The following is a 16974-nucleotide window of genomic DNA, read 5'->3' as shown; positions in this document are numbered from 1 at the left end:
GCCTGGGTGGCTCAGCTCGTTGAGCGTGTGACTCTTGATTTCAGGTCAGGTCATGATTTCAAGGTCCTGGAATGGAGCCCCACTCAGTGGGGAGTCTGCTTCTCTCCCTCTTCTTCTGCCTATCCCCCTCGCTCCTGTGTGCACACACACTCTCGCTGTCTCTCTCAAATACATAAATCTTTATAAAAAAAGAACACCAACAAATCCATATCCTTTACCCACTTTCCTACCAGTAAGTTCATTTGTAATAAGACTTCTTCATATCAATTATTAGATTTGTTTCCATAAAAGAGTATGTGTCAGACACATCACAGGAGTTTTTTCTTAGTTTAGCAACTGACTTTTGACTTTGTTTTGGGGTTTCTTCTCTTGGCATACTGAAATTTTTATTTTCCCTGATGAATAAACAAAACAATTGTGGCATTGTGGCTTCTGCCTCTGGCATCATATATCGAAAGATGTTTCTCATCCGATAATTTCTCATATGCTTAAAGTGAATTTAATAATTTCATTTATAAATTTAATATATTAGGGGAATATATTTTGAGGTTTGATGACTGAGGGAACTGATGGTTTCCCCACATGGTTAAATATCAACTGTATCTGTTAACTTCTATTTTCCGGACTTTCTAGTCTGTTCCACAGACATGTTTTCTATTAATATCTCAATATCAAAACGTTTAAAGTATGACAAATTTATAATGTTTTACTATCTGGTGGGTCATCTTTCCAGATCCTGGCTGGAAGCTGCGTTAAATCCATAATTTGGGAACAACTTAAATATGTAAAGTATTGATCCCTCCCTCCCAGAAGCACACTGAACATTTTTGTTTACATACTGCCCCTTTTGTGTCTCCAGCGCTAACTGACTGTGTTCTGCATACAGCTTCTACACAGTTCCTAGGACATGCCCTCCCTACGTTTGCCATCTTTGATTCTGTCAGGAGAGAAACAGTTTCCCCGCGCACACATTTCCACATGGAGGCGCTGTCTCCGCGACGTCCCCCAGGCCAAGCATGGCTGGTTCCAAGCCCTTACTGAGGGATCACCCTGACCTCCAGGGCCATGACCCCTGCAAGGAGCCCACCTTCCCTGTTCAGCTGAAGCCTACTTCTGTAAACTCTTCAGCCCACCTCATCCCTCCACACCATCCATGTCCTGTCTCATCAGACTTGGTTCGTTCCACACGTCACACCCCTCGTCCCCCCGTGCTTCCCTGACTGTGGAAGTGTCATTCACACCTCCAGACCCACAGTGCTGCCTCTGTAATCGAACTCATTAAGCCCCACGAGGTGGGCATCTTGTGGAGGAGCCCCTATTTCCATCTCCTTTATGATAAGGGGTGTTCACACGTCTCTGTTCTATCAGGTGATGCCACGAAGGCCTGACCCATGTCTAAGCTCCCCTGCCTCAAATCATAGTGCCATGCACATGGCTGCAGCAAACGTGTGTTGACAAACTAGATGAGGGAAACTGGAAACGTGGGTGTGCAGAAGCTGCTCGTCCCTGCTCATTCCTTAAGCCAAAAGGAAGGAGTACTCCAGGAAGACAGGGAGGCCCATGGGGCTGAGGACAAAGGAGCTCCTGTGCCTTCCCAGAGTGAATGGGATGCAGGCCAGCTCAGTCTTGCCCTCTTGGACTCTCCCCAGAAGGTCTGGGGCTCCTCCCTCCCTCAAGAAGGTGAGAGCTTCTGTCTTGGAAGTCAAATCTGCCAAGCCATGGCCCAGACATGCTCCGGTGAAGGCCAAAGGCCTCAACCCCGGCCACACAGAAGATTCACCTGTAAAGCTTGTTAAACACAAACTATGGTCCCACCCAGACCTCCTGAGTCAGCCTGGTAGGGGAGGCTGGGGCAGCTGCAAGTGGTGCTGGTACCTGGCTAAGGCACGGCCCAGGGAGGCATGGCCCACCTCCACCTTGTAGGCCTGCCCCGAACGAGGCAAAGCCTACGAGTGAAGCAGAAGGAAACCAACATTTGACAATGCCCAGAGGCGAGGCACCAGGCTAGGAAGGCATTTGGGATGAATCAGCTCATTTCCTCAGCAAACCTGTATAGCTTACTGTCCCAACTTATAGATGAGGAAACATGTTCCAAGGCATGTGTCTCACCCCCAAGGGACCAGGTTGGGACTAAGACCAAAAAAAGTACCCCTCATTTGAGAAAGCCAACCTTTCTGGGTTTAGTTAATACTCTGAAAGTCCTAAAATTCCCCAGAATGTCCCTCCCAGGGACATCTGAACCTGAGGTACACAAGCACCTGGATGCAAACCCAAGGGCTATTTGCCTTTGATGAACAGGTTGTGGCCAACGTGGAGCCGGGTCCTTGCTTTCCTCTAGCCCCAGTCCGCACTCATGCATTGCTGACTCAGGCCACTGAGTGGTCCCTACCCTACCCTGGTCATCCCCGCTTGTGTGACTCTGCTCAGGCAGTTCCCTGAATCAGGAGGTCCCTCTGTCATACTTGTTGCCCAGGCCAGTCACTCTGCCACCCCAGAGCCACATTATGACTTCTCTGGGCTCCGGGCACCTTTGCCTATATAGGTCCTCTCCTCTATTAAAGAGCAATTAGGAAGTACATGTTACAATTGCCTCAGCATAAAGACAATTATGTAACTTGTCAAACCTAAAGTTCATGTTCCCTTCTGATTTTAAAAGAAATTAAAACCTTTCCGTGGTCCCCTGCAACTATTACAGACCCTCAGCATCACACCTCCCATATCTAGTGGGCCAGTCAGCCCCATCTGACCATGAGCCCAGCAGAGTTCCCTCAAAACTCCCCGTGGCAGACCCCGCTCAAGCCTGGCTGGGGTCTCAACCACCGAGACCCCACAGACCCTGCCCTAGGGGAATCCACTCTTCTCATCTGACACCTCTGCTGCACTTACATGGATATATCCAGAGCTACTGTACAGGCTGGGAGCTCACAGGGGCCCTGATAAGTGTGTACTGAAAGAGCACTGAAAAATAAACAGACTGAACTTTAACCAGATGAACTGAGTTTCTTGTGGCTGTGTATTTCATATTCAAACTAGCTCAACACCCAGCTCTCTCTCACAGGTGAAGAGGAGGCCAAGGTACCCTTCAAGACTGGGTTACTAGGGGAAAAACATGGCCTAGACAGAGCCTTCTGCTGGGGTCCAGGGGAAAGTCAGGGGTCTGAGGTGCCTCATGGTCCCCAAGTGGCTAAGACAATATGTATAATTTTAATATGAAAGCTATACTGGGCTGTGACACCTTAAACCCTTTGGAAGGAGTGCAGGGGCCAATGGTTTGGATTGATTTAATGCTTGTGAGCTAAGAAAAAAGTAAATATGGAATTAGAAAAAACTAAGCTCTATTAGAAAACTATTAGAAAAAAATAATCACTGGAAATTTGGTGTTATTCAGTCTGCTACATCTTTTAAATTTGTCTTCAAGTTTGGTTACTTCTTCTAGACAATATTCTCTTAATTTATAAACATTTTTGCAACTAAAGTATTTTTGTCCTAAAAAGAAGACATTCGGGAAGAGAAAACTACACTTGGTCCCATCACTGCTGTGAAGCCTGTGGAAGCATCCTAATCCCAGGTACCCCCAGGTGGAACATACTGAAATTGCAAGCAAAGTACCCACCAGGAAAAAGTAAACTGCAAAAGGGTACAACCACTTTTTTTTTTTTAAATGGCTACAGATATGCAATTTCCAAACATATATCCTTAGTTCTTTACATGTGACTCCCTGTTCTACAAGCTTTATCTGGAAAAGGCACCGATATTACATCACATACATATACAGGTAATTTTTCTTCAATACGTGTAGATGTGATTAATAAAATGCAAAGTTGACTCTTAATCTCACAAAACAAACTGAGGGTTGCTGGGGGGAGGGGGTTTGGGAGAAGGGGGTGGGATTATGGACATTGGGGAGGGTATGTGCTTTGGTGAGTGCTGTGAAGTATGTAAACCTGATGATTCACAGACCTGTACCCCTGGGGATAAAAATATATGTTTATAAATTTAAATGTAAAAAAAAAAATAAAATGCAAAGTTATCAAGATGAGCTTCAAAATTGTGTGCTTTTGTTTACATATATTTCCCTCATTGATGGCTCACAAAAATATAGTTACTGTCATTTGAAAGTCTTCCCAAATTGTTCGATGTTACAAAGGGACCCTCACTCTCAGAAAAAACAGGCACTTTGGCTTTAGAGGAGAAGCTACAGCCTTTACAAAACCAAATACCATGGTAGGCCATTCTGGACCTTGCTCACTGCTGTGAGGTTAGATGGGAATTCCAGTATGGCTGGCTGTAAGGAGCCATAACTTTGTACAAGACTCTATGTCCACCAGAAGAAAAATGATCTGGTAGAATATCAGCACAATGTCACAACAGACATGTTTATTTGGGAATGGGGGAGAAACATGAACAGATGATGTTTGGGAAGTGTTTGCTCCTACAGCTAATCATGCTGGTACATGGTGAACAGTTCCCATAGGATGGCCCCCTGGAGCCAGAAAGACTTGGGACCCAGTCCCCTAGGTCTCCTCGGGGCGGGATGGGGTTATCACTTTCACCTCCCTGAGCTTTAGTTTCCTCACCTTAAGACAGAGATAATCATTTCTGCTTTTCAATGTTATTTCCAGAATTAGTGGGGTAATAGATTCCTTAAGTGCCTAATAGTGCCTACAGTACCATACATGCTTAGCCAATGGTGGCTCCAACCCAGTCTCCCTCACTGTGCCTCTTCAGTTTTTATTCTCACAGATGGTAATGTTGTGAAATGTTGGGGTTCAGAGAAAGAATTCTTAAGACACCTTCAGTGCAAAAAACAGTGGTTTTATTAAAGCATGGGGTTAGGATTCGTGGACAGAAAGAGCCTTACTGGGGTTGTGTATACTTACAAGTTGGGAGGGGGTTAGGGATAGCATTGAGTCTAAGGAATTTGGAAGCAACCTTGAGGGTTAGCTGTTGTTAGGAAAAAGTCATTTATTACTGTCCAGTAAACCCTTTGTCATGAGACCCTTCAGAAGTGTATCATGGGCCATACGCCTGGAGGATGATTGCCAACATACATCTTGGGAGTGGGGAGGACAAGATAAAGGGAAGTTTCCAAAGGGATATTCATATGTCAAAGTAGACTTACAGGATCCTGGAGGTCAGGCTAACGTCAAGCTAAGGTTGCCTTTTGCCTCTAATGAAGTATTTTTTTTTTTTTAAGATTTTATTCATTTATTTGACAGAGACACAGCGAGAGAGGGGCACAAGCAGGGTATTAACATCAAGGCAGTTGAATTCCTGGAGTCACTCCACCTACTTCGAGGACTTATCAATGGGCTGTAAGTTGTAAGGAAGTTTAATTTTTTTCTGTATTTCTCTGGCCTTTGACCACCTCAGTGGCAGCCATTTAGCTTTTACTCCTTCAGGTGGCAAGGGGCTAAGTATGTGCTCACTATGGGCCAGGCACATTACCAACACTAGCACTCCAGCCAGTCCACACAACTACCCTCTGAGGTGGGTACTAGTCCCATCCCCAGTCCCAGGGGGGGAACAGAGGCACTGAGAGACCACATGGCTGGAGAATGGGAGAGTCAGCCTTTGTGCCCAGAGCCCCCAGTCACAAGGCCTTATTCTAACTAGAAATATAAAGGGCTTAATTAATAGAAAATGTCATTTCTAACTCACTCTTGTCCACTGGTTACAGTGTATCTGCCATTTCCACATGAACTATTGCTCTCACTTCTCCCAACACCTCTGGGAAGCATGTATCTCAATCTCCCAGTGTGTGCAGGAGGAAAAGGAGCCCAAGGCTGTGCTCAAGGTGACCCAAACAGCCAGGGACCTGCCAGGTTGTGATCAGCCCAGGCCCCAGCCGTCCCCTTCCACCTGCCACCTCTACCTGTGACCTTCCTCTCCTCTCCTTTCCTGCAAAAGCTGCTGCAGGCTGGCCAGGAGAGGTGGGAGGGAAGAAGGGTCTCCATGTAGACTCCAGTTGTGGGTGGTAAGTCAGGGAGGTGGCTCAGCAGGAAGTTGCCCAGGGAATAAGGAGCCCCTCTCATGCCCCAGGCCCTGTGCACACCCAAGGGAATAATTTGACAAGAGTGTTCACTCAATAAGTAAAACCCTGTGGGGTGGTGGTTATAAACATAATTCTCTGCCATTGCCAAGTTAACCGTTCAAGACAGGTTTAAAAAAAGGAGAGAAAAGACACTGGATTCAAATCCCTGCTCCACTGTGTACTGGTAATTTAGGTAAGTCCTATAACCTGTGTGTGCCTCAGTTTGCTCCTCTGTAAAATGGGGATAAGAACAGAAAGTGGTGAAGCAACCATGACAGCACCTGGGTGTGTTTGCTAACTGGTATGAGCTCGAGCTAACAGCAACAGAGCCAACAACCACACAGCACTTGTGCAAGCGGAGGGGTGAGTGCCTGGGTGGTTTTCAAGGGGAAATCATCTTCTCAGAGAAATGGGGTGGGTGGAAGCTGAGTTCACAACTCTTTCACTCACTAGCTGAGGGACCTTGGCCAAGGTACTTCACTTCTCTGGGCCCTAGCTTCCTTATTTATAAGAGGCACAGGGTGACTGTAAGTCTTCCGTGAGAGAAGGTGAAACACTGGCCTTCAACAGGTAGTAAATCTAGTGACTGGCTCTGACATCACTGACTCTGGGCTGGAAAGGGACTCTTCTTATACGCCCATACTCACACTTTACTACTTTATAAGATCGGTGGCGGAGTGGAGGAGTGTGTGGGATTATGCAACAGGCAGCCTGGATCATCCAGTGTTTACATGCCCACCCCACCCCTCAGAATCTCATTTTATATAGTTGGAGGAACTGACAGAGAAACATCTGTTGCTGGTAAAATTGTTATTCTGGTTTACTTCATAATATACAGTCAGGGTACAACCCCCCCAAATTAAAGAAAGAGAAACAGGATTAAATATAAGTTAAGTCCTATTTTTAATTCCTAGAAGGAAGGTGCTGTAGAAATCCAAGGTGGATCACTTGGGATATATGGAGTGGCTATTACTTTCCCCTTTTCAAAAGATATGGATTTCTTGGATGGGTTTCTAACACCTGATCCACTAGGCCCTCCCCGGGGCAGTCCCAAGGGCTGTCACACCCCACCTTGAGTTGGAGGGTGGGCTCTTCTCTCCTCAAGCCCAGCATCCACTGTGAGGCTTCGAGTCAGGGGCCACCAGCTTTACTTTAAATAGTCCCTCTCTGACTATAAGTGGGAGAGGGCCCATTTAGGGCCAGAAAGGTGTGCACCATCAGTCACCAGAATACCCAGGCCCACCAAGTGGCTCGGAGTCGCTAAAGACACAGTCTTTCCTGGAACCATGCTTTAGTAATGCTTTTCTTGAACAACTGAAAATACAGAAATCCACTCAAGAGGGGGTCCTGGCACCCTACAAACACCTGAATTCATAGTGATTATGCAAAAAAGCCTGTTTGAAGAGGCAAAGAGAAATATAGTTCAACAACTGGCTGTTAATCAGTTATGGCTCATGAAAAAACCAACCAACCAACCTGGCTCTTAACTTAGCAGCATGTTAACTCGTGTTTCCTCCCCATGCCTAATAACTGAGGGCTGTTGAGCATGAACGTGACACCGCCAGGAAAGGAGTGGAGAGAGTGAAGAGTCTCCAGTGCCGAAAGAAAACAACTAGACAGCCCATGCCCCTCCTACTGAGGCAGGACTCTGGGGATCCGATTCTGAACTACGTGGTCTATGGACCAGGCAAGTGCGCAGGAACTATTTGTATGTGGCTTCATGCTGTTTTGCCCCCTATTTTGAACAAAGCTCAGGCCGTGGAAGCTTCTAATCTGGTTTCTGAGAAAGAGCAGGAAGGAGGCTGGGGCTCATGTCAGCAGGGACTGAAATGAAAACCTTATCTGTCAAAGATTCTGGGCCTTCTGTGAGAGAAGAATGATGGATTCTGTGAGACAGGGGCCAGGCCCACTGTGCCTGTGGCTACAGTCTATGAATCTCTCACCTCTGCCTGCATCAAATATGATATTAAAGGCTCAACATTAGAAAAACAAATAAAGGCTGAGATGCCATGGACACCATCCGGCTTATAATATAGCCTGCTGGAGGCTAGAAAACCAAGGACCACACTTCCTAGCCTCCCTGCCTGCCAGGCCCCCCACATGGAGTAGTTTACTGTGCATCTCTGCTAACATAGAGGCATCAGGTTTTCCCATGGGAGAATTGCGGTGGGGGTGAGTGGTGAAAGTCCCAGAGCCTCTTCCCCCACTTCATGGATATCCACGGAGTAGAAGGAGGGAACTCTGTGGAACAGGTCTGGTTTGGGAGGGGGTTTGGGGGTCACTCTTGCTGGTCTGGCCAAGGGCCAAGCCTCTAACAATTCTGTCAGCCCTGAATTTCCTGCATTAAATCTTCTTCTGCCTAAACTAACTAGAGCAAGTCCTGAATAACACAGATGCTAAACCACTGTTGACCGGGCGCCTGGGTGGCTCAGTGGGTTAAGCCGCTGCCTTCGGCTCAGGTCGTGGTCTCAGGGTCCTGGGATCGAGTCCCGCATCGGGCTCTCTGCTCAGCAGGGAGCCTGCTTCCTCCTCTCTCTCTGCCTGCCTCTCTGCCTGCTTGTGATCTCTCTCTGTCAAATAAATAAATAAATCTTAAAAAAAAAAAAAATAAACCACTGTTGACCAAGATGACCAAAAATAAATAAATAAATAAACCTTTAGTGTGAAGAAAGATCATTCCAGGCAGGACATATCAAAGGAGGAGATAGGTACATACACAGGAAATCTACGTATGAGCTAGTACTTGGAAGGACCCAACCAGACAAATGTGCTAAAGAGCGTGGACAAGGATGTTCATTGTCCTGCTGTTACTAAGAGAAAAAAGGTTGAAAATAACCCAAGTAAACATCCATCCAACAGAGGACTTGGATAAGTAAGCTGGGGCTACCCATGCAAGGCGACTTCCTCATAGATGATGTGAAGGAAAAACATCTAACGATGTGACAAAGAGACTCAACACATACTACTAATTCTGAAAAAGCAGCACAAAACAATACAGACATTACTTCTTTGTATCAAAGATATACTTTTGTGCGTGTGCACACACACACACACACACACACACACACTCAACATAGCATAGACAGAAGTTTGGAGGGATACGCGCTCAAACCTATCAAGACGCCCCCTCATGTTCCACCCCTGGGGTTCACTGGGTGGTGGAGACGCGTGTTGGGTAGCTCCTGGCCTTGTGCCACTTGAGGGAGCAGCCAAAGAGCAGCCTGACTGTGACGAGCCAAATCACAAGTCTGGTCGGCACTCCAGACAGCTGGCAGGCCTGCTTCACGCCAAGTTTGCTGCCTTCTAGGCCTTCCCTGCTTGCTGACCTGGCTGAGTCCTGTGTGCAGTTATTCCTTCACCACCAAGAGATGCCCCTGAATGCCTCAGGACCCACGAAACATACCCAGTGATTTCGGTTCTAAACCTGGTGCTGGGGAAGCCTCACTTACCTGAACACCTCAACTGAAAGAATCATCTTTGCTCATGAAGCCATGAGGGAAACAAGATGGTATGGGCCAAGCCTCAGAAAACAGAGACTCAAATCTGCAAAATGTTCTGTGTTTGTACTTCAAGCACCTGTCTGACCCAGACAGCATACTGGAGATGCTACTACACAGTGATTTAGAGATCTGTTTCCAGTGGAGCATGCAGCTGACCCCCAGCAACCATCCAAACATTTGTGACTGCTTCAGATCACTGTGGAAGCAACCCCAGTTTGCAAAGTGAATCACCAGGTGAAGCAGCCTGACCGAGTGATTCTGACGTCAAGTGCATGGGTCTGACCCACCAACAAACCCCATCCTCCTCCTCGCTTCCATTAGTGGAGTTGGCACTCGCGGCTTCCAAGTCCTAAACCCTCCACACAGAAAAGGACCCACAGAAACGTTCTTGCTGCCACTTCTTGGGGAGAGGAAGAAAGAAAGATGAGTAATTAAGGTATTAAAGCGAGATGATGGAACACACGTTGGGACGAGGAATGGGGTACTAAAACCAGGTGGGAACAGCAGGTGCAGAGAGGGGATGGAGCTTCCGAGCAGCTCATGGCATGACCCATACCACCAGCAGCAGAGAGCCACAGATGTGGCAGGGCAGATTCGTCCCTATGTCTTGCCACTAGAACAAGCGTGTGTGTGTGTGTGAGAGAGAGAGAGAGAAAGAGAGAGACACAGACAGACAATTGGCCCAGGGCACCTCCCGTTTGCCAACCTGCTGCTAGTACCTGAACTCCGCTACTTTAACCACACATGAGCAGGGCAAGCTAAGGCTTCAGAGAGGGATGGAACATGTGAACATGGAGTACCCCAGGACTCCAGCGCTGAGGCTCCACCAGCTCACACCCTCTCCTACCTGTGCTACCTTCCGCGTCCCTTTCCCCTTCCTCCTCACTGCATGCTTCCCACGTGCCATCTACCACCAGCTCTGCTCAGACGCACTCGGCAGATATGCCCATCTTCCTTCAATGCCATCAGGTCTTGGATGCAGGAGGACCCTTTATTGCTTTAGGGTACTTATTAGGGGGTTCTAACTGGGAAGTACAATAAGTGTCCTTGTACCTTCTTAAAAAAAGATAATGGAAGAATAAGAGTCATGAATAATTTATGAAACATTTCTTCTGCTGATACAGTACCTCAAGTGATGCTTGTGTGTGTGTATGTGTGTGTATCACCCCCCACCCCATTCTTGGGATGCCCGAGGTTGCAGGGACTCTTCATGGCATAGCTGAGACCAGAGCCCTGACTGTGACCCTTGTCTGGACCATGTGCTTTAAGAAAGCAAAAGTCCTCTGACATTTTCATATCCCACATTCAGGACGGCTGTTCTGAGAGCAGTTTCTTGGGAAACTTGCACACCACAGTTAAAGCTTCTATTGCCTCCCACAGACCTGAGAATTTATGGGGTGGTGGGGTGGGCAGAAACCAGAAAGACTGGTGTATGGACCTCAGAGGTGAGGCCAAGTATTCTGGAAGTTCTCAAACTTCATATGTTTACAAATGGGCCTCACTCACCAGGGCCAGGAAGAGGCTTGAGAAAACTTTCTACTCCTTACCTTTCAAAAGGAGCTTTGGTAATTTCTTTTCACAGATACCTTAATCAGAAGGAAAATACACGAAAGTGCTTCCTCCCAGGAATGTGCACAGGAACAATGCAAAGGTCTGCATGGAGTCAGGGGCTGACACCAGTGAGGAGGGTGGCTAATTGACACCTGTCTCATGTCAAATAGCCACTAAATTCCTATGGCATCTTCTGGTTCGTGATCTGCTGAGCTCAGAATTCTAGGTGATAGCAATACAAAGAATTCTCAGGTAATTCCTCAGAATTACAAATGGGTCTCAAGGACCACTGACCTGACCTAAAAGTTTAAAAGTATTTTCTACATATAAATATCTATCTAAGAAAACAGGGTTAGTTGGAAACTCCTCTGATTTCCACTGTGTAGAGAAAACACAAGGAACTTTGAATGCCACCCTTTCCTCTTGTCTTACCTACAAATGACAGTAACTATGCAAGTGTTTACAGGTACCTAGACAACAAAAGCGATAAGCATGACCCCAGGAAGGGTCAAGCCACAAGTGGATCCCAGGGGTGGAAAGCCTTTCTGTCTCTAGGTACTCAAGAACTTCTCATGGAAAGTTCTCTTTAATCTCATATCCATGTAGCTAAATCTTTTTTTTTTTTTTAAGATTTTATTTATCAATTAGACACGGAAAGAGAGAGAAAGACAGCATGAGCGGGGTGAAGGGCAGAGGGAGAAAGAGACACCCTGCTGAGCAGGCAGCCTGATGCAGAGCTTAATCTAGGGACTCCAGGATCATGACCTGAGTCCAAGGCAGCCACTTAACTGACTGAGACACCCAGGGTCCCCATGTGTGGCTAAGTCTTAATGTTACTTAAGGTCACCTCCTCCAAGAAGCCTTTCCTGATTACTTCACCTTCCACCGAACTTGAACAAAACCCAGAGCTTAGCTTTATAGGTTTAGGCTTCCTAAAGGCTAATCTTATTCTCCAAATAATTCCTGAAGAAGCAACTAATTTTGACTTGGATTTTACTGTATTTCTCCTATGCTTTTAGTAAATGCCAAGTACACGGCACATCATTCTGATGACGAAGAAACAGCAACATAAATGGGGGGGGTAGTTTGAAAGACACTAATCCACAGGAAACTGGTTCACTGGGCTGGACTAGGTAATGCGCAAGCCAAAAGCTAGTCTCTTCTCCCACCCACCACCAAATCTTCAAAGCTGCTCTTTCCCCATTTCCTCCCAGCCTGTCACTGGCATCTCCAGTGGGTCCTAGAGCTTTCACATATTAGGAAGTCCAGCACACATAACCCAGGTCAGCCTGCCAGAAAGATGAAGAAGGGGGAGAGGAAGGGAACAACTTCTCTATTTTCCCAGTTTGTTCCTTCCTGACTCCTTCCCACACCCACCAGGATGCATCTGATTTTTCCCAGGGAAGGGGGGGGGGGGGGAGTAATAGAAAAAGATGTTTTAATTCCCTCTGCATATCAAGAGGAGAGCTTGGAAGGGTTGATCCCAAAGTTTTATTCTAAGCTATAATGAAGAGATGATAGAAGGTATGACCTAATGAAGACCAGCCCCACAAGTTAAAAAAGAAAGAAAGAAAGAAAGAAAGAAAGAAAGAAAGAAAGAAAGAAAGAAAGAAAGAAAGAAAAAAGCTCTCGGGGAACCTGGCTGGCTCCGTCAGTGGAGGAGCATGTAATTCTTGATCTCAGGGTGGTAAGTTTGAGCCCCACATTGCGTGCAGAGATTACTTAAAAATAAAATCTTTAAATTTTTTTTTTTTAAAAAGCTCTACTGGTACGGAGAAAAGAGGAACCTGGAGGGACAGAGTCCCCTCTCCCCCCTTCCTGTGCACCTTGCCCAGAGGAGAAGGGGTAGTAAGGGAAGAAAAATCTCTTGTAGGCTGAGGGGGACACAGAAAGCATGGGAAGTTTTCATCCTGCTTCCTACTGGGAACACTGGGGACAGCTTGGGACAGTGGAAATGGAAGCCTAGCATATAGTGCCTCCCAACTTGGGCAGGTTCTCATGTGCCCAGGAGAGACCTCGAAGAGAACCAGAGTGTGCAGAGCTCCAGGCCAGATGCAGGAACCAGGTCCCAGCTGTGGCTTAGCCCAGGGAAACCCAGCCGGACCATCCTCTACAAACAGGGAAAGGAGGAGTGCCTGGGTGGCTCAGTGGGTTAAAGCCTCTGCCTTCGCCTTGGGTTGTGATCCTGGGGTCCTGGGATTGAGCCCCGCGTCGGGCTCTCTGCTCGCCAGGAAGCCTTCTTCCTCATCTCTCTCTCTGTCTGCCTCTCTGCCCACCTGTGATCTCTGTCTGCTAAATAAATAAATAAAAATCTTAAAAACAAAACAAAACAAAACAAAACAAAAAAAAAACTACACAGGGAAAGGAGGCCCAGTTGTGAGGAGGAGAAACTCCCCAGAGGACAGCAAGAGGACCAGATGACTGGCAAGAGGCCTCTCTCCCACACACCCTGATGTGACTACAACCTTCTCCTGGTGACCAGAGACCACCTGTGGGGAGAAGGGGCCCCCAAGGGTAACCAACACAGACTGAGACACTGACTCCCAAGGGACAAGCTGTTTTAAGCTAGATAGTGACTGAGATAATACTACTTGACTTGGGCTCAAGAAAATTACAATCATGAATGAGGACTAAATATACCAAAAGGGAACCAAAGTCATTTTGTTTGCAGTAGCAAAATTAAGTTCACTTATAAAATGTTTTGCATAGTATGACCTGCGGCTGGTGAACTTCACCACTCCAAAATAAACCCTCAACAGGAAACATTTCTACTTTGGTTCAGCTGCTTCTGAAGGGTCTTCGTACAACACAAGCAGAATTTAAGAGTGTCTGTGTATGGCAAGGCACAACCTCCACAGGAAAAGCAAGTGGTTTCAAGCTTGCAAGGAAAATCCAGGCCCCCAAGCCATCACAGAAAACTTACCCTCCAGGAGGGCCAGTGCCTTCACACACATTCTCATTGAACCCCGCCAGCATCCCTGTGAGCTGGCTATTATTACTCCCATTTTGCAGAACGGCAAACTGAGACTCAGCAGGATTCAGTGACTAGCTCAAATGAGCAGGCTGAGGGGCCATACGAATAGAACAGCCACCCGTCACTGTCCCTCCATGGCTAGTCCTATGCAACAGCCCCATGTCGTGCGTAAGCTGTGCATCATCTATGGAGGGTCCACTTTTTTTCTTTTTTTTAAAGATTTTATTTATTCACTTGACAGAGAGAGATCACAAGTAGGCAGAGAGGCAGGCAGAGAGAGAGAGAGGAGGAAGCACGCTCCCCACTGAGCAGAGAGCCCGACACGGGACTCGATCCCAGGACCCTGAGATCATGACCCGAGCCGAAGGCAGCGGCTTAACCCACTGAGCCACCCAGGTGCCCCTGGAGGGTCCACTTTTTAAAAAATTTTATAAAGGAGGAAACTGATGCTTACAGAGGTTAAGAAACTGGACTCACAGGCAAGTCTAGAACTAGAGTGAGGAAAGTGAGTCATGCACCTCAGGCACAATATTTAGGGGGGATACCAAAAAACTCCCTAAGGTGAAACATTTTAATGCAATGTTTTAAAACATCAAATGAACACAAAATCTACATTGTTCTAAATATCACAATTTTGAATAAAGACAGGATTCACATTAGTGATTTTTCCTTTTGCCTCAGGCTCCAACATGGCTCAGCACAGCACTAGGGCAGAGCCAGGAAACCAGCCACTTCAACCCTTCTCCACCAGCCCCCAAAGACAGGGATCCCAGATACCACTGCAGGGGCCCTCTCCAGATGCTTCCCCTCACTATTTAATAATCTCAAAGGGCTCTTATGAGTGACCATCATGCTCCATAAATCCAGGTGAGGGGGGGGGGGTTGCTGAGTTCCAGGTTGAAGACCAGAGGTCTTAAGAGATTTATTCCGTGGTCCCCAGCATGTGTTATGTAAATGAAGGAAGCTTGCAGGCTTGAATAAGAGAGTAGGATATTTTAAGATACCAGCTTGAGAAGGTATGGGGTGGGCTCTGAAAGATCACACAGCTGCTTGTCTCCCACTTGATAAATTTCCTGGCTCAAAATTAAGTGTTCAACAGTGACACGATGCCAGCTGTCAGCCTGTACCTACACAGGTCCAATTCAAACGGTGGCATTCCTTTTTCCTTGCATTTCAAAAGCCAAATGTTAGCTCCTTTGAGTAACTACCTATGCTCGGATCACTTGTTAACCTCAAATTAAAGCCCTACCTGATATCAAGCATCTGTTCAAGATCTATTTTATCGATTAAAATTTGAACACTGTGAGGAGCATTGCATAACATACACAACTGTCGAATCACTATGTTGTACACTGGAAACTAATATAACATTGCATGCCAACTATGAAATATAACATTGCATGTCAACTATGATTTAAAAAAAATCACACCCCATAATTTGAATATTTCTTAGATCAAACCCCAAATCGCTTACTGGTAGCTTGTAATAGAAGCCTAAAACCCATTTACAAACAAACCATTAACTAGAGCGTAAGAAAGTTAATGAATTTGTCCACTAATCTCTCCTGCAATGGCCTTTAGAGACAGCAGGCACAAATACTTCGTACACTAACAGTTCAAACCCGGCAAGACCGTCTTCCTGTTCCTGTATTTTCTTAAAGCTTGAAAAGCTTCACCTCACAATTCAAAGTTAAGTCCAGCAAAGTGAGCAAAGGAAAACTTCGGGCACTTGGGTGAGCGCGTCTGCTCCCCTGGGCCGGTGCCCGCCCTGCCCCAAGAGGCGGCCGCGGGAATCGCGCCCCCAACCCCCGGTCCGAGGGGCACCTGGCCGAGTGGGCTCCGTGCTGGCTGTCCCACACCTGGCCCGACGTCGGGGCGCGCGCGACTCGGTCTGCGCCGCTCCCGCCCGGGTCTCCCCGCGCCACCCGGTCGTCGGCCCACGTACGCTTCGCCGCCAACCCGCTTCGAACCACCCCGGTACCTGGCGCAGGAGCTTGGCGCGGGCTCGGCGAAGCGCAGGAGGGACACCGTCCGCAGGGTACGGGGTAGGCTTCTGCCGTGAGCGCGCGCGCCCGGCGGACCCCGCCCGGAACCTCTCAGTCGCCCGCGCCGGAACGCTGAGGCCCGCGGCGCGACGCAGCAGGTGGCCGCTGGCCTCGCCACAGTCCCGGGCCGGAGCCGGAGAGCGGGGCGCGGGCGCGACCCTCGCGCGGACCGCCCTCTGCCTGCTTCGGCGCGCGCTCCCAGCTGCGGGCGCGCCGGCTCGGCTCGGCTCGGCTCGGCTCGGCGGGGGCGGACGCCGCGCCGCTCCGCTCCGCTCGCCCGTGGCCGCCGCGCGCACCTCCCCCGCGGCGCGCCGCTTCTGCAGCCGCCGCCGCCGCCGCCGCCGCCGCCGCCGAGTCGCCTCGCCGGCCGTGTCACGGCCAACTGCTAGTGGGGAAAGACGCCGGCGGGCCCTCGCTGTCCCCCAGCGCCCGGCCGGGACCACTCCCCACCCTGAGGCTGCTCCCGCCGCCCTCCTTCGGCCGGCCTGCGCGGAGGCGCTGTCGGGGTTCCCAGCCAGGCCACCCTACCTTGGCGAGGTCGGGGTCCACCAGCGACCCCGACGGGCCTGGAGGACAAGGAGTCCACGCCCCGGCGGCCCGGCGCTCTTTGGAGGGGAGAGATTCGGCCCGACTCCAGGCTCAACCTTCCAGGTCACCAGGGGGCTTGGCGGGCGACGGTGCGGGGCCTGGGGCGCTCCGGATCCGCCTCGCAAAGCAGGCGGCCCCAGAACCCGGGGCCGAAGGGAGTGGGCGCAGTGGGTGGGAAGTGTGCGTTTGAATAAAAGTAAAAGTTTTTGTTGTTGTTGTTGTTGTTTTTAATAACCGTGTGGGTCCGGAGCGTCTCCAGGCTAATTAGGGAAGCTGCCGCCC

At 48.5% G+C, this 16974-nt stretch overlaps 1 protein-coding gene across 1 annotated transcript in view; it reads right to left on the bottom strand.

The window, feature by feature from the left end:
- The window catches only part of CRACDL (CRACD like), a 132560-nt gene extending 116336 nt beyond the window's left edge, over nucleotides 1–16224 (bottom strand). The window contains exon 1 of the mRNA XM_059407815.1: nucleotides 16041–16224. The gene's annotated coding sequence lies outside the window, so the exon portion shown is untranslated. The remainder of the gene's footprint in view (nucleotides 1–16040) is intronic.
- Nucleotides 16225–16974: the final 750 nt, after the last annotated feature.

This window comes from Mustela nigripes, chromosome 7 (genome assembly GCF_022355385.1).
Source record: "Mustela nigripes isolate SB6536 chromosome 7, MUSNIG.SB6536, whole genome shotgun sequence".
NCBI lineage: Eukaryota > Metazoa > Chordata > Mammalia > Carnivora > Mustelidae > Mustela > Mustela nigripes.
This window is presented reverse-complemented; position numbering and strand designations above follow the sequence as displayed.